This window comes from Dermacentor albipictus, unplaced genomic scaffold (genome assembly GCF_038994185.2).
Source record: "Dermacentor albipictus isolate Rhodes 1998 colony unplaced genomic scaffold, USDA_Dalb.pri_finalv2 scaffold_24, whole genome shotgun sequence".
Classification (NCBI taxonomy): Eukaryota; Metazoa; Arthropoda; class Arachnida; order Ixodida; family Ixodidae; genus Dermacentor; species Dermacentor albipictus.
The window spans coordinates 2,544,391-2,562,794 of NW_027225578.1; the positions used below are offsets into that span (position 1 = coordinate 2,544,391).

An 18,404-nucleotide genomic window follows, 5' to 3' on the forward strand; every position below is an offset into this window, starting at 1 on the left:
ATAGTACCTCGTAAGTGTGGTGCCAAAAAACATGAACAAAGACTTGAAAAAAAAGTAATGATAAACCTTGCCTGGACGAAATGAAAGTTAAGCGGCAGGCGTAGAGGGTCCGATGGCGACGTGGGGACAAACGCCTTGACAGAATGAGCAGAAAGTGCGGTACAGACATGGTGCTCTGTCGTCCCAGTGCGTCACCGTATCTTGTCCACGCAGAATACAGTCATTTGTTTGTATTTCTCCGGTCTTCTTCCGTCTCTCTCTTTATTTATGATTTGTCTTTTGGAATTCATTACTCTGGAAGCTTTCTTCCAGTGTTCAGTGTAAAACTGTCGGAGGCCGATACATGAGTCATAAAAGGATGCCCACTTAACGTACATATACGGCCCCGGGGCGGTGCCAGCGTCACACCACCGCCGCCCCGCAAGCACGAATATGCAATAACACCAGTAATGCCTTTTGCTATCGCCTATGTGACGACATAGGGAGACGGCAGGCTGTAGTGTTTGTACGTTGTGTAGCCACTGCGTATGCGATCCACACTGCAGCCGATCCCTGCGAGTTATGGCGTTGGCAGTAACACCAACTCGGGAGAGTGACTATGTCAGCGGGATAGTGCGAGTGCGTTCAACCTGAACTTCTAGATTATATTATGGGGTTTTACGCGCCAAAACCACTTTCTGATTATGAGGCGCGCCGTAGTGGAGGGCTCCGGAAATTTCGACCACCTGGGGTTCTTTAACGTGCAACTAAATCTAAGTACACGGGTGTTTTCGCATTTCGCCCCCATTGAAATGCGGCCGCCGTGGCCGAGATTCGATCCCGCGACCTCGTGCTCAGCAGCCCAGCACCATAGCCACTGAGCAACCATGGCGGGTAAACTGAACTTCTATGAAGGCTAGTAGGACTGAATCGCACTCGCAGATAGAGCTCTTAATTATAAGTTATCGGCATGTCAGTGGGGCTTGGCGTGCCGCCTAGTGTCTGCACGTGTTACGCTGTGAAGTACAGCAGAAACAAGGTTAGAACTCTATTTTGTGAGGTTATCATCTTTGTCTTGTATTTACATTGCAATATAATTCAAAATTTAAGCGCAGATCTAAAATGGGTGGCCCTCGAAGCCCTTTTGTGCGATGCTTGTGACTCTCTTGAGGTTTAACCTTCTCATTGATTAGTTGTTCCCCAAACTTTTAATAACAATTCTCTCCTCTCCCAAAACGCAGCAGTGGGCCCACGGTATGCCTGTACTGTATGTCTTTGGTCGCACAGTATGTGCGGGGTCCCACGCCTGATTTCCAGTTCTACGAACCCTCGTTTACGGTGTAAACGACTATGCTTTCTATAGCGCACAAGCACAAGGACCCGATATTGCGCATAGATACGCTATTCAGCACAGAAAATTGAACCCCCAATGAGAAAATGGAAGGTGACAGATGATACCAAATGCTTCACTCGGCATTTAGGTATGGAATATTTTTATTGGCCCAAATAAATAAGGATAAATTGTCCCCAGTAGAAAAGTAATGGCCAGATATAGAAGATATCTAGGGTTCGGCGTTTTTGGTTTAAACCGAAAGAAACTGACCCAGGGGCCGTATAACGTAAAACTATTGCAATATGTTTTTATTCGAATCTACTGATGTCAGATTTGCGTAACCGCTGACGCAAGCATCGGGCGGTCACCCGCAGGGTTGTCTCAACAGACAAATCAAACGATCTCCTCGTTCATAGCAGATCACTTTTGTTTGCTTGAAAAACGCATACCATTGCCTACACTGAGCGGACTGTCTTATCTAATTGGCTCACTAGAGGCGAGGAGCATGCTCAAGGGGAGAGTGATTCGATGGGGTCGAGCCACTGCACTTAATATCGATAACCGTATGAAGAAGGTGGTGCCGGCGTCTGCGATTGGTCCGCTTTCTCTTACATAGCTTGCGGTGGCTCGTCGACGACCGCGGCGGCATGCAATGGAAGCTTAAGAATGGCGCTAAAACGGATCCTCAATAAAGAAGAGTTGGCAAAACGACGTCGTAAACGTTCCGAAAGTTCTCGAAAACTTCACACGGCAACGCAAAAAGTTTTATTACACGCAAATAAACCCATGCTCTCCGGCAGGGGCGAGTAGCCAGTGCCGGAGTGGTCGGCGGCAGCCATCTTTTATTCCTTTCTGAAAGGGGCAGCCTGCGGCTATTCAGAAGAAAATTCAGTTTTTTTCGGTATAAAAATGCATCTTTAATGTGTACGCCTCACTTTGACGCGGTAAGCTTTTAAGGTTTTGGGACTTCGCGTGAGAGGCAGGTGAAGTGGGTGCAGCACGAAAACTTTTGACCAATAGCCGAGGGCCAATGGCAAAAAGGTGTCGAATCAAAAATAACTATCTTAGTTTTGTAAGGTCAAATTATGCATAATCAGTGTGTACACGTCATACCAGATGGGGAGCTATCACGGTTTTCGCGACGTCGCGTGACAGACAGGTGAAGTGGAGGTGGCCCAAATAAGTTTTTGACAATCGCTGTGGGCTGATTGAAGAATTGGAATAGAAAAAGTTTGGAATAGTTTTACGTTATAGTACCCCAGGTGTGCGATTTTTTCGCCGGAATCGGGTTCTAACCGAAAAGCGTCCGCGAAACCAACTTTACCAGAGAGTTAAGGCGCCGATTTGTGCGTGAATGCGAGTCTATTCATGGTCCACGATGCAAAAACCCTGCCGAGAACAACGTCATGCATCCTCTCCACCTACCGCTGTGACGAAAAAAGTTGGGGATTCGATTGCCCAGGCCCGTGAAGTCTCCACGCTGCGGCCACTGCGATGGGTGAAATGGGCGAGTTCACTAATGGTAAAGAGGGGCCGTATCTACCTAGAGACTTCTGCCTGCATTAATCCCTGGCCATCAGTACTCGCATAATATTACAAATAAAGTGACATTTCATTTGTGTAAGAATGTCAAATACATTTGCTCATATTTATTTTATAGTCACAGTGCCGCATGGCACTGTGTGTTTGCTAGATTGCCTTTCCGAAACTTGGTCATTCTGTGCATCGGGTGCAGCTAGTGTTAAAAAAACAATATGTGTAGTTACACTGCATCGCTTTCGCATCAACAAAATTACTGAGCAGTATAGTTACCGTAAAAGATCGGCTAGTTCCACGCGAGGCATTATCCACCGAAAAATAAACAACGAAAGTTCATCTTGAGAAAACAAATTTACGGGAAAAAAGTATGCAATATTTGACCGTAAATGTTGTTATGTTACGTGGATGTTGGGGGTATAGAAGATTATATTTACAATACATATATACAAAATGAGTCTAAGTAGTTAAGATGGCTGACCACCAATAACCCGCAGCAGCCAGCGTCTTCCGACCTTCTTCTTCTCTTCGTTCATCTTTCCGTAACAATATTGTTAAGGGAAGAAAAGACGCTTGACAATATATTTAGAAGATATACAACGGGCAGGAGACAGGCGTACAAGGTGGAGCCCATGCTCACGACTATCGGCAACTTCGTCTTCGTCAGCCCTCTCATCATCATTCGCTCTTGCGGCAACTCGTAGCAGTATATCGAAGCTGCGTATAGCTAGGTATACCTTGAACCGTAGTATGTACGCCACTTCTTTTTCTTACCTGCGGTTGATGAATTCGCCGCAGTCCGTGCTTGACAAGGCAAATTGTTCTTAAGCCCTCATATGATAACTTCTTTGACTTGTCTTTTCCAACATATTCAAAACGATATTTCATCGCATCCCTCCCGTCAGAAGCAGTATATATTCTGGAAAAAATGTGCGCTCTCTGTGTATGACTTTGGAATGAAATAAACACTAGTGAGCATTAATCTCACATTAGAGCACGATTTCTGTACGAACTGCGACGATACAGAGATCAATCCTGTTTTGTAAAAGGAAAACAATATACTTCGCACGAGCAGGGAACCGGAATCAACACTTAGCGCTTATTACAACTGTACGTGTAAAGCCGTGTGATGCTATAATCTTTTGCATATATTTTCTGAGACTTTCTGAATAAAAAGTATCCTGTTTTTTTTACTTCAACACATCGCATCCCTAGCGAAATAAAGCAATTGCGCGATCAAACCTAAATCACAGTGGCAAGATCAGGGTGACTTCCCTGGTTTCTGAGCACAAGAAAGCTCAAAAGAATACACGAACCAGATCAGCAGAAGCTTTGAAGCCTTGCAATCCCGACTGTAAGTGATGATGATCTCAGGAAGATCATGAAGGAAATATGAAAACTGGACGAAAACATAAGCCACCACAACAGGTATGCAACTTCAGACCTTGCCTTCGAAAAATTGACACTCCATGTAGCCAACTGAACCAAGCGCGAGAAATCAAGGTAGCAATGATTCACGAGGTGGTCATGGTGGTTGGAACCGCGATGGTTTTCTTGACTAAATTAATCCACTTATTCTTGACTAAATTAATCTTTGTTAGTGTAGTAATTGAGTGAATGAGACCAAAGATGTCATAGAGCCAACTCGATTCTTTTCTATGACTTTTTTGTGCGATTTTTATTGACAGAGAGAGAGAGAGAATATGTTGAAGAAGAGGCGCTATTTTCTGCAGCGCTATAGGAGAACGGCTGAAGGCCTTTTTTGAAAAAAAATATATACTTCAAAAATGAATCTTCCCAATAAACCTTTCCCCTCACCGTATACTATGACACCCCCCACAATAATTGTATGTAGCTACTCTAGCGCCTGCCAATGAAACCGGCTCTGTCACTTTCTTTTCTTATTTTTTTAGCCTTTGATGTTCAAGTGCTCCTCAGATGTTATCTTTTATTCACTGTCTGTGTGCTTCATTTATACATTACACTTTTTTTTACGCGGCAAGTAAGAAGAAACAGATGAATCAATCAAAAGCGCTTTCAGCCGCAGTTATGCGCTGTAGGCTGGAGTTCCTTTCCCTCGTTTTAATTGTTGTTTATTTCGTCGCACTACTAAAGCTGTACTGGAGCGAGATTTGGCTGCGGAAAGAAGCGGCCTTGCAGCTATAGTCACATGCCTGACTTCCAACGTATACTATTATTCCTCCTATGATCAGGGGTTTTTTTTACGTTTACTTCCCGTTCGAAGCAACAAGAAGCACAAGGAAGACACCAGGTGCATCCCAGGCCACTATAGCTCTCTTTTTTTTTGCGTACTTTTTCCACCTACCCTTTACCAACGCAGCGTGGATAAATGCCGCCAGCATCGCCACGGCAATATCTCATTATTTATGAACAAAAAAATATCCAGCCTTTGCTGTGCCATTTCTTCTGTTCCACCTGCGCCGCAGCGACGTATGGTGCCTTCTAAGTCTTGTCTTGCTGGACAGTTTCTTTTTCTTTTCTTTTTTATGAACCAAAGACTGGAAGTGGCGATAAAAAATGAGGGAAGATAGGGTGCAGAGCGCTGCCAGCCTTAAAAGATATTTAATTATGAAGAAAATTTCGAAGAACGGAAAAGACATAGTGAAGCTGAAAGCGTCTCTCAAGGGAAGCGGCTGCTTTTAAAGAAAGGCGGCATCTGAACTTTATCCGAACTGGAGGCAGGGTTCTGCGGAGGTTGGGTGCGCGTGAGCTCGTTTCGTGGTGAAGCTATAGTTTCCGGAGAAGCGGGTATGGTTTTGAAAGCAGCTGCAGGACGGCGAGATAACAGAACAAAAAACATGGATTAGCTAGAGCAGAAAACTCCAGCCAGCTCCCTCATAGGAGCAGTAAGACAATTGCAATATTTATTAGTGCAGGGAAACGATTACTCTCCGCGGCTCAGTCTCTATGGCATTCCGTTGCTTGTAAACAACGTCTCGGGTTTGATTTGTTGCCCAATCTGGGGCTGCATTTGAATACAATCAAGGATGATCGCGTTAGTTTATTTAGATTTAGCTGTACATTAACAAACTTATTGATTTGCGTCCTTTTCGCGCACTGTGCCGCAGCGCGACTCAAAACAGTATATATATACATATATATATATATAGATCTATATATATATATATATATATATATATATATATATATATATATATATATATATATATATATATATATATATATATATATATATATATATATATATATATGTATGTATATATATATATTGGTTGTAAGCGCTGTTTGCCACTGGCATCAAGCCTTTGCTAATGATAAGCCCGTCAGCATGTTGACTGGCACTTCCTCTTACGAGAAGGTTTAGCGCAAATTCATTTTTTGTTGATGCAGGCTCATTTGTTCAATCTGACGTTATTTTTTTTACCTGTGCTCTTTTTCTATGCGTATTCATCGTTTCCAGTTCGTCTCTTCAACTTAACTTTATAACATTCTCCAGTCTTTCCTCAGCTGTTAGTAACTTATATTTTAGAGCTTAATCAACAGCTTGTTTCCAGTTCCTTCTCTAACCTCATTATTTCCTACACTGTAAAAAATTTCCGTAATTTTACGGGGGATTTCTGTCATTATACGGAGAACTGCAGATAAAAATACGGAAAGTATGTCAAATTTCAAAAATACGGCAAAATCTGCCGTTAATATACGGAAAGTGCTCTCCGTATTCAGCTTTACGGACATTTTCACTGTAATCATATAACGGCTATACGCTGTTTTGGACGAAACAGAGAGAATCCCGTATTTTTGTTATGTGAACATCCGTATATTGTGAGAAAATTTAAGCTGTCTGAATGAGCGCTCGTACTCATAAAGTTTCAGCTAACAATACTTTATTGAACACGCAAACTGTACGCATTATGAAGTTGCGTACAAAATGTGAGAGCTAGCCTTCTACCAAAAGCTGCAATAACAGATCGTATAAATATATATACGCATCTTCTATTCCGGTCGCAGTTTGCCGCGCATATGGGCTTTGTAACGCTGATCATATGCGCAAATATATGCGTGTTCTCGCAATGTTCTCAAATTAAGCGCTTTGTAGTTAATAACGCAGCATATATGTTTAAGTGAATGAAGAGCCGGGGACATACGTGCATGCGTAAACAAGCTTGCGGCACTCAGGTGCTGGTGCACTGGGAATGACATTGGTGCTCTATACGCCAAAAATTGTGCGCACTCTAAATCAGTACCGAAACGCAGGGAGTGTTATAATGACCGTAACTGCGTTTACATTTGGCAATAAATGGTCTCGAAGGGGACTGGCGGCCTATAGATCCAAGTACAACGGTCGGAGGAAATTTTCGAATGCGGCAATAATTAACCCAAGTGTCAAAGGGCACTGCTGAACTGCAATGTAGTTGGTTGAACTCATTCCCATGATATTTACAAAATATCTCGTCTCTGACAATAACTGTCCATTCATTGAGACAAATCGATTACGCATAATCTTCACTGTTCATGTGTTAATTCTTGCGGTAAGATGTAATCGCAAACATTTGGCGCTTCATCTTGAAACAAGACCGGTAAGCGTGCTCGTTCTTGTACGGTAGAATAAAGAACGCGAACATGCACCGACATGTGTGTAAACTACTGGAAGGTGACTGAAGATGAAGGACCTATTACCGTGCTAGTACTGTGTATACTGTCAAAAAGAAGAAAAAATATTTCGGAAAGAAAGAATGCCCAGTGTCGAGATGTAACGATTCAAGCTTTATTTCTTTTTGACCTAGAATGCAATACCATTAGTTCCACGTGCTTTATGCATGGGTAATGTTATGACACAACTCATTATTTACCCGTTCATTACATGCACCAACCAGCCCAAATTATCCCTGTACTAGAGCTTATGGACGCATCGCAGTGCACTGCTTTGCACTTCATTATAGCACAGGGGTTTGCTATCGCCAGTAGCGAATGCTTTGGTTGACCTCCCTGCCTTTCTGCCTTTTGAATTCTCTCTCCCTTTGTATAAAACGCACTAACTTGTGGGAGAGAAAGCGTTCTCCTCTTTTAGAATTCAATTAATTGTCAAGCAATTATATTGCAGTTCCAGTAACAAGAGCAGAAATGCGAAAACGAAACCGATTCTGTTCGGTTCTCCGCGCTCAGAGTGCGACACCAGGGGGCAGCGCGCGCTGCGCGTCCGTTAGGAGTGGCAGACGGAGATGCACATGTGTAGTCAGCCGGCATTTTTCGAGTCGTGTTGTAAATGTTGTTAATTCGCCGTAAATATCTCTTGATTTGTACTCAAGGGTGGAGCAAGAGCCCAAGGAAGAGAGATTGACGCATCGGGAGCGAAGAACAGAAACGATGGATGGTTACGCTGCTTGGGTCTCGGCACGTTCGAATTGGCAAAGTTCCGAATTTGTTGCTGTGTTGTGTACGCTTGTGCGCTCGTTATTTGCCGTCATCGCGCGGAGATATTTGCGCTGGATGTCTTTCACTTCGTGTACAAAACTCTGCTCGCTGCAGCATCGAAGAAGTTGTCCTGTGTTTGGGTGCACGTATGCGCTTGGACACGGCTAGCCTGCTTGCTCTCAACGGGTGTTCAACACTCTACGCGCGCTCGTAACTTGTTCATGAGGTAAGCCCATTTTAATCTTATTTGGTTTGCATAACGTAGGGGTTAAAATGATGTGTGGTAAGCCGGTGTCGCGAACAGAAATATTGTTTCAAAAGACCACTATGCAACGTCTTAGGGCAAAAATGACGCATGAATGGGGAAAGGGATCAACCTATCTTTTCAGATCGATTCCAGTCGTAGCGCGATTGGCTCGATCGCAATTTCCGTGAGGTACTTCTAACCTTTTGTTCACTCGCGTTAAAAGCGTAGAATAAAACTGCGTTCAGTTGAGCTCTTGTATTGACGCTTGTATTGGCTTGAGAGCATACTGTATCCGATACAAGAACTTCTGTTAAAATACGGAAATAAACGTTCGAGGCAATAGCAGTCGCTCACTACCTGTGATCGTTACTTTCTTGCTTGGGTGCACGTTTTAATTGTGACCAGAAAAAAACGTCTTGCTGCACCGTTTGCAGTGCAGCAAGACGTATTCCTTCGAATGATGTCTGGGCAGTCAAGGCATTCGTGCCACTAAGCAAGCAGTAAACGGGGTATCAGTGCGAAAAAATTTGGACATACAAGAGATGCGAATGGTATCATCATAGACTCTTTTATTTGACGAATAATTCAGTTGTATTACTAAAGCGGAGAGTGGATATGCATGAAAGTCAGATTGTATTGATACTCAGCAAAAACAAGGTAACTTATCATTACTAATCAATCCTTTTCTTTTACTGAAAGGCAAGTTGCTGTTGTGCGGGAGCTGAGGAGAGGTCTGCTGCCTGCAATGGGTCCATCTCTCTCAAGTTATTGCAGTATTATAGCTCTCAAGGTGAGTGGATTTTTTTTTTCTCATAGTTATTTGGCACCTGAATCATGACCGTTTACTTAGCTGTGTAGGTGATCACTGTTAGTGACATTGGAGTGCTGGTGGACCAGCACTCCTTTATGATTGCAACGCATATGATGACAGAGTGCAGCTGTGGCAGTATGCAAAGGTGTTATTCTATAAGCCAAATTAGGTTCTTTGAGGTAATATGTTAATATATTGATGACATTGGATTGTGGTCTAGCAGGCAAAAATGCTAAACAAAAAGAAATTTTAATTTGCACTTGGTAAGATGTGCAAGCAATTCAGGCTGTTATACATGAAATGGGACATTTGTAGATGTCTTCTACAGTGCTGCAGTCCTGAATTGCTTCAGAGTTGAGTGATACCACTATAATTTCTCTGTAGAGCATGCAACACAGTTTAGCATTGGGAGAGGCTGGCATCAACAGGCGTCTACTTACTATGAAGTTCAAATGAGGTGTTACTCTTAGGGTGACTATGTATAATTTATGGTTTAATTCTAATCTTGTGTCAGGCAGACATAGTTTACCCACTTGGTTAAACAATAGAGATGTAATATCTATGTATACAAGTATTACCCATTCATTTATGCCATTTAGACAATGGCAGAAATGCGTAGGTAATACTTGTGTACATAGACAATACATCACTATTGTTTAACCAAGCGGTGCCCCTGCATGTTAAATTTTACAGGGCTATTATTAAGTAATGTCAGCTTTTGTTGTAACATTAAGGCACCTTTTATATTATTACAGATTACCACCATTGTGCATCATCATAGTGTCATATTTACACTAAATGTATTTGACTTTGCTATAAAACCTTGCACAGCGGTGCATCATGAAATTTTTTTTTATAGTTTCTGGCCTCAGAATGCACTTCACGTTATATTCTTGTTTGCAACAAGACTATAATGCAGGTTTCTCTCCTTATGTTTTGTGGCACTTCATACTGCGGCGAGCTAAACCACTGGGCAGCAATACTGGATACGCTACTGCGTGTGGAGCTGTCTTCAAACACACACAAGGAATACATCATTGCTTTTTTAGCACAAAACAACGGACACAAGAAAGACGACAGAACAAGGCGCTACTCTCAACTGGCATCACTTTATTGCGTCCCTCCTTTGTAGACAGCAGAATCTAGAAGAACATGGGCTGTGAACACCATGTGCAGGAACCACCAACATCTGATCAAAAAAGCACACTCATGCGACAGAATCCAAAAAAAACTATATTGAGCACTTTACAAGGTTAAAGAAAGCACACTAATGCACTGTGGCCCCAATGACTGTATGAAGAAAACTTGCGATAACTCTCTGGCGGTGGTATCACGGCTCTTTTTTCAAAATCGTAGCATCACGAAACATTGCGAACCTAAACGATCCATACCAACAGGCACAGGTTCCCATTTGGCTCAACATTGTAAAATATAAAAGTGCAAAGCCATGTTTCGTGATACTACGATTTTGAAAAAGTGCTGTGATACCACCGCCTGAGAGTTATCGGAAGCTTTCTTCATACAGTCATTGGGGTCACAGTGCATTAGTGTGCTTTCTTTAACCTTGTGCAGTGCTCAATATGGTTTTTTGGATCCCGTCGCATGAGTACGCTCTTGTGATTGGTTGTTGGTGGTCTCTGCGCATGGTGCTCACTGCGGATGTTCTTCTAGATTCTACTATTTATAAAGGAGCGACGCAATAAAGTGATGTCAGTTGAGTGTAGCGCCTTGTGCCGGTCGTCTTTCTTGTGTCCATTGTTTTGCGCTTAACAAAGTATTTATGGATTCACACCAACTAGCCCGCCAACACATTGTGTTGCGGGCACTTCTGAAGTACTGTCTGTCCAATAACCTTGGTGGCATGGAAGCGCCGTCCACTTCTATGCGTTGCTTTCTGTTTCATTGTGGCATCACATCACATTATAATCATAATGTGTATGTACTTTTTCCAAGGGACCCATATTCCTATCCTTGTGTTATATTTGCTGTCGCATTATTTATGTGCAAATGACCAGTGCTCCAAGCTCCATTTTATCGCAAAGTAAACTACTGGTACCTAAACAGTTCTGTATATCAGAAAACCAAAGCTGAACTGCCGAACAGTACCAAGCCTTAGTGCAGTGTCAAGCAGTCAGATTTTATTGGTCATGCAGAGGTGCACAGGATAGCTCTTTATTACTTGCTGAATAATTAAGCTGTGTGAAAACTGAGTAATTATGTAGCTTCAACCACATGCTATTGGTCATTGCTCCTGCCCTCATCAAATGTAGAAGATTATCACGGCATTTCCTATTCTCTTTTTCCTTATTACAGTGGGATTACTGCATGCGTAAGTAGGAAACGGATCACATAGGCAATCAAAAGCCAACATTGTGTAAACTTGGAACATTGATTGTACAGTTTGATGACCCAGAATAAGTAGAAATACACCATAAATGATTGACAATTAACTTTTACTTGACACAGGGCTAAAGCATACAGTAAGCATAGTGTATGCTCATACGGTGTCACATCAATTTAAATTTTAGTTTAGCTTTACAGTGTACGCTTCTATTGTTGCATTCTGTCAGAGGAATGGTAATGTTTGGCGTGTATAGCAACTAGACTGTCTATATACAGTAGTAAAATGTGTGAACTGTATTTTTTAATTATTTGATAGAATGTGTAGGACAATAAAGCCATACAATCAATGCACAGTGATGTGACTTTCTCTGCACATGTTGCAGGTTCAAAAAAGTATGGTGGAAGCTGTTGCCAAGGTTCCGACCAGAAAAGACAGCCAGTATAAAAGGGTCCACGCCACTGATCTCTACTACAGGGGATGAACAGCACATCGAGCGCCCTCGACTGAAGCCGGCCTTGTCCCGGAAGTTGGTGCTTCACAACTTTGCGGCAGCACTTTGTTGCACGGGTGTGTAGCATTTCTTCCCCTAACATGCCTGCCTGATGTGCCATAAACTACCCAAGCAGTGTTTCGAGGTGTCCAGAATTTTTCCATTGTAATGTCTACAGTGTCGCTAACATAAGTGGCGTGCAATGGAAACACTGGAAAATCAGAAAAAACTTGATGTAAGAGAACACTATCGTATACGTGTTCAGATTGTCATAAAAGTGCTTACCTGACATGTAGAGACCTCCTAAAATGTGAAAAACCACAAAGTTTTTCGGCAGCAATATTATCTGATCGCACGCACTAGTTAGTCCACCATATGCCCTGCTTCCAGGACAAGCGACTGCATGACATCGCATTTCCACTGGCTTCACCTGCATCCGGTGCGGTGTGCTGCATCCAGCGAAACATGTTAGAAATCAGTGGTGCACAGTGTTTTCTGTCCCCTTTCTCGACGCCTACTGAACACATGTTAAACTGTTTCCAAAGCAGACAAATAGAGGGAAAGGGTTCTGAACACATTGCATTTTAAAGTGGCTGGTACTGGGTAACGCAACTACTGTGGCATAGTAGATTTGCACCAGGCAACCTGGGTGCCAAAAAGGCTGCTGTTTACTTGCAAATGGTCAACATATTGTGAGCATGTTGAAGTTATTTTTTTATTCTCATCGCTTATTTAGCTAACGGAGACAGCTTTCACAACTGAAGAAGCCTTGGAAGCATGAAACACTTCACAAAACCAGCTTCAATATATCGTGTCTGCATCACAATTTCATGGCTGCATGAGTGAACCCTCTGGTTAACATGTAAGAGAGTTCATGATGTTTGCCATGCATTATCCACTTTATTTACAGGTCAACCCTATCTTGAGATTTAAGCTGATGTTGCGTTTGGAGAAATTATGGCCGAGAGCCAGCTTTTGAGAATACAGATTGAGCTTGACAGATTAAACACCAGAACAAGTCGTTGAGGATTTCAGATCAAGAATCTTCAAAGGCCAGTTCATTTAGTGGTATTAATATTCTGCTCGAAGTTGTTGATTGTTACGTTCATATGGTGCCCAAGCATTGCGGTAACAACTTCACTTGGAGTACATAGCAAGGGTGTATTCGATGTAAGCTGCTGGCTTTTTTTCTGTGTTTTCAAACACTGGTTTCTTGTTCAGTTTAAATTTTCAAATTTTGCATTGTTTATTAGGTGTTGTGTCTTGTTTCCTTTTCCTGCAGCTTCTTAGTTAAACATCTGAATAGTGAACACAACTTGACCTTTTGCTTGATTGCCTAGATTACATGCCCTCGATGCAAAACAATTTCACTTCAAAACTGCTTGTACCATACTGAAAGAATAACTTGAAGCAGCCATAGCCACCAATAACACGCAAGAGATGATTATGAAAAGTTTAATATTGTTTTTTGATCTACAGGGTGTCTTAACTATCATATACCAAGATTTAGAAATATGTAAATGCGATGTAACTAGACAAAATGAAGGTAATGTTTGCCATCGCTTGGAGATACTCTGATTATATTGTGCATTCTGCCTAATTACATAATTCTTAATTAGTTATTAAATATCTCAAATAATTAAATGAAATGTGTCAATGAAAAGTTGTAGAGCAATATGAAAGCCTCCTGATACATTTTTTGTTACTGTTACTCATTGTGTGCTACATAAAAGTGTTTTTCCAAGGAATAAGCCTGCGAATACACATAAAGTGTCTTGAGTGGCCAGTCATGTGTCAGTTTTGTGGTGCAAAGCCACGAATACAACTTAAATGGGTTCTTTTAAGAAAAATACTTAGCTCAGCAAATTATCTTTCTTTGTGCAGCCTGTGGAGACAAGGTTTCTTAGACATGGCCGTGGCCCTCAAGGAAGATGCCGAGGCCACAGGCAGTTCCTCCAGTGACCGTGAAAAGGTCCCCTGGGGCACAAGTCTGGTTTGGCACCCCCACCTTTCTCCTGCAGCTTTTCTGTCTACTTAGCTAACCAGGTGGGTCAATGATGGCAAAGGGAAAAAAGAATCAACAGCATCAAACGCAGAACTTGCTCAAGCTCAATGCATTTTTGGTGTGAAGTTTTTCCCTTATCATTTATCAAAAAATGGGTAATAAGTATATGATATGGTCTTCATACGGACACCTCTTTCCCACAGAGAATTAGCAGTAAAAAAAGCAGCTTATGAAGGCTTGAATATTAGCTAGGATGATGTGGCATAGATAGGATAATGATTATGAATGTTTCTAATGAAGGTCGTGGTAGTAGAGTGAATAATCAGAGTTCATATATAGATTGAAAAACATTTCGTTCCAATGCCAGAATTTTAAATCATCCCAAATAATTCTTGCATTTTATAGTCTTTATTTTATAGTTCTTGATGCTTGCTTCTTGCTGACATCATTCTTATGCTGCATAATTCACCTGTTATAAATTCCCTATTTCTCCCATTCAAGCAACTTTACATTCATCATAAGAAACCTCGTAGATGAGTTCCAGAAACTTGCTGATGAGATTAGGGGGCGGCGTGTACCCCAGGCTGAGATATGCATTCAAGAGCCTCATATCTTGCAAATGTTAGAAATACTCCTGCTAAGCAAGTTCTTGGTGTCATACAAGGTTATTTGCGAATACGAATTTGCCTGAATTTAGAAAACAGTCAATATAAAACATGTCAAGCGATATCGCTGACGATACACACACATTCCAACTGAACTAAATACAAATAAATATAGCACCAAATGCAGAATCATTGGCATGATGCCATTCTTTCAGTGGAATAAAATCTGTCCTGCATTGTAAATCTGGAATCCTTCATAATCCAGACTACTAAATACTTATGAGGGTTGTAACGTGAAATATGCAGGTATTTATTCCTCGTTTCTTTACTTTAGGACCCGATAATGCTTAAAAAGCAGTGAAAGAACTGAGATCACAGCACCTAATACTTTATATTGCTCCAGAAATCCGTTTCTCTGCCGATCGCCGCATTCGACACTAACAAGAAGGCACATAACACTTAGAGTGGTGCTATTCACTTTGATTGTTTGGGAACGAAACCCGTAATGTACATGTTATGGCCCTACGTGTCATTACGTTTGAACAACAAAAAGGTAGGGGGTTTGCATTTTGCAAAACTGCATGGAGGTTTTCACTGTGTGCAATTAAAATTAGGAACCTTCCCGGCTCATACTAAATGCATTCTCCAAAGCTTTAGGTTATACAGGTGCACTACTTTACACAGAACACACTCTTTTGCCTCGTCACGGCTCACACTCTTAGGCAGAGTTACACCCCTTGAAGTGCCCCTTCTTCCACACAACGATAATTGTCATCTGCCTTTATGCATTTCCTTTCTTTAACGCTGCGAGCCCTGTGCTTTCCAGTAACGAACGGCATGCGCGTTATCAGCATGATAGCATTCCCGACAACAAAGTAGCGGGCGTGGCGTCTTCAAGAAAGGAAACGCATCAAGGCAAATAACGATTATTGTTGTGTGGCAGAAGGGGCACTCCAAAGGGTGTAACTTTGCCTAAGAGTGCAGGTGGTGATTCAGATTCTTCAAAGGTGTTTCATTGTATGGGATGGCACATCGCCCTTCACTTATTTGCAGAATATTGCATTCCAATTGTGTCATATGAGATAAATCCATTAGAGAGCTTTAGCTTGCCCTAAATTTATTACAGCTGTGTACTGTTAAACTGGCCGCAGCTTGCAGTGCTTGTGGAAAAACAATTGTAACTGCCATATTATATGTAACTGCTAGTGCACAGGCATCGGCAGCAGCAATGGTTAGGGTACACTTGTTTCTTCTATTCTGGGGTATGCATCCTCCACCAGAAAGTAGTTTTTTTTCGTCTTCCTCTTCTACCATATTGGAATGTGAAATGGGGTGTAATTTGTAGGATATACTCGTGCATAAACTTCATGAGCATTTATTCTTGTCTGTGCCACAGATCATTGTTGCTACCACTGTAAAAGAAGGGTGCCTGTTTACAGCACCCATAGGGAACAATCTGTGAATCTTTAACAAACAGTAAGGATAATGAATAATCGAATAATTTTTAGTAATTTTCAACAAATTTAGCACTCTTTGCTTTCCACTATGGTGTTTTTCAAACTCTAATGTTGGCACAAGGTTTGAGTGCAGGATGTCATTTTGTGTGAAAGAGTACACTTGTGTGCATAACACCTCATCGTCAACATTCTGCTCCACAGAATGTCATTAGCTTTCGTATGCATTGGTCACTATCTCACAAACCGGTTGCTCCTTTGTTAGTTGGAATGTAGCATTTATGTAAAGCACATTTGATGTTCTAACAAAAAGCATTGTTCCCTCTTATCCCCTAATTCTCCTCACTTGATGCCTAGTGTTGTAATAGCATGGTTGACACCATGAGAGTCAGTGGGGTGAATAATTGTGTCTGGTGGAGTAGGGGGTGTACGTTAACTTAAGCAACTTTTCCAGACGACTTGAATCAGTATTGTGGAATGCTGGTTTTTTTTGCAATCACTGTTACCAAGTTTCACTTTGTTTGTGGCAACAAGTATAATGTAGTTCGCTAGCACTCCTGCCAACACATATAATGTGCAGGCATCTGTGTTGAAAAAAAGACCAGCTAATGGTTTGCCAGGAGCTAAGGTCCATTTAGGCCATTAAATTTTGAACTTACACCGGTGGAAATAACTGGTGAATGAAAGCACACCCAGGAGAACTGAAGCAAGACTGCGAGTCGGCCTAGTTGGAACAAATTCATCTTGAAACTTATTGTGCGCAACAAACAGGGACGAAGAATAGAAGAAACACAAGGACGAGCGCTTAACATTGTGTTTCTTCTATTCTACGTCCCTGTTTGTTGCGCACAATAAGTTTCAAGATGAGCAGGAGAACTGACCATAATATTTTCTTTCATTATAACACCGCTGAAGCTTTGAACTGCATTTGAACTGGCTTGTTTAAAAAATGACCCATTTCCTTGTTCAAGTGTTCAAGTAAGACAAAGGTTCCACAGGAAGACAGAAACTTGAAGCCGTCAACAGCAGCATGAATATAAACAGCACTCGACGTTTTGCAATCTTGCACCTGGTTATATTATCCATCCCATTTTTTTCCACAGGCTGTTCTTTACTGTTTTATGGTCATATCCAGTTTAATTTTAATGTCCCTATTTTTTAATATTTGGTTAATATATATTTTCTTCATCGGCTTTCAACCAAATATATATTCATAATGCGCCTTCATTTACCACTTGCAGTGATCCTAACCAGATGCATCTTGATACAAAATTTATTTTCCTTAATTCTTCGTTTTCCTTTTCCAAAAGTGCAAACTGTTTATCTTGATACCTATTTTGTCTTCTGGGAAGAGTAGGTCTACTGGATTAATGACTGCTTACATGGGTACATCGTTTTCTGTTTTGGTCCCCCTACTCTTGGCAAGTACTGACAGCATCGCTCATACCCGCTCCATCACAATCACCACTGCTAAGCACACCCTTCCTTCCTTTATTTTAACACTTTGACTTCTCTTGACCTATTATACGCACCAGTTACTTCTCCCCCAATGAGGCTAGGGGCCAGTGAGATATGCAAAATCCAAAACAACACAGCCAAGGAAAACATTTGCTACCCTAATGACAAGCACCTATGTCGAAATGTTGGCTACAGCAACATCCCTTGTTCCAACAATGTTGATCTACTTACATGTTTTTCTAACACAGAAGTTACTGCTTTGTCGTGTTCTGTGATTAAACTTTTTTGCCGCTTTCTTTAGGATGGATATTCACGAATACTATTTGTTTCTCCTAACAGCAGCAAGTTTATCCTTGCAAGCGTTTGGAGTCAAGAACAACTTTCACCAGGAAGAAGTGCAAGTTGAGTGATTGAAGAAAATAAAGTTGCTTCTGTGATCTAAGAACTTGAGGACTGAAATGTTGCACCTTTTTGTATATATGCTATGCAGTGCATTCATATCACAAAGTGCAAAGTGTTTTATCTCTGCAGCCATGTCAGTGTGTTGGCAAGACAATTTTCTCAATGGTGACCTGCTGCTTTGACTATGAGCTGCCTTCATGACATTTGCATTAAAGGAGATGTACTATCGTGGACAAAAGTACCCTGGAAGTGCGAGCGTTGACCAAATTGCATTTCTGCTCAAGACCGCTGAAAACAGTGGGTCACGTATGCACATTCCGAACGCAGATGGTGGCACGGCTGATCC

The 18,404-nt window shown here is 41.7% G+C and overlaps 1 long non-coding RNA gene across 2 annotated transcripts; it reads left to right on the plus strand.

Moving 5' to 3' along the window:
* Positions 1–9,186: 9,186 nt before the first annotated feature.
* On the plus strand, positions 9,187–18,058 carry LOC135909075 (uncharacterized). 2 transcript variants are annotated; one of them, XR_011509925.1, is made up of 5 exons: positions 9,242–9,279; positions 11,614–11,629; positions 12,027–12,211; positions 14,019–14,180; positions 17,996–18,058. It is a non-coding gene; the product is annotated as an uncharacterized lncRNA (long non-coding RNA). The 2 variants fall into 2 exon arrangements; XR_011509924.1 differs by lacking the exon at positions 11,614–11,629 and having other exon boundaries at positions 9,187–9,279.
* The last annotated feature ends 346 nt before the right edge of the window (positions 18,059–18,404 follow it).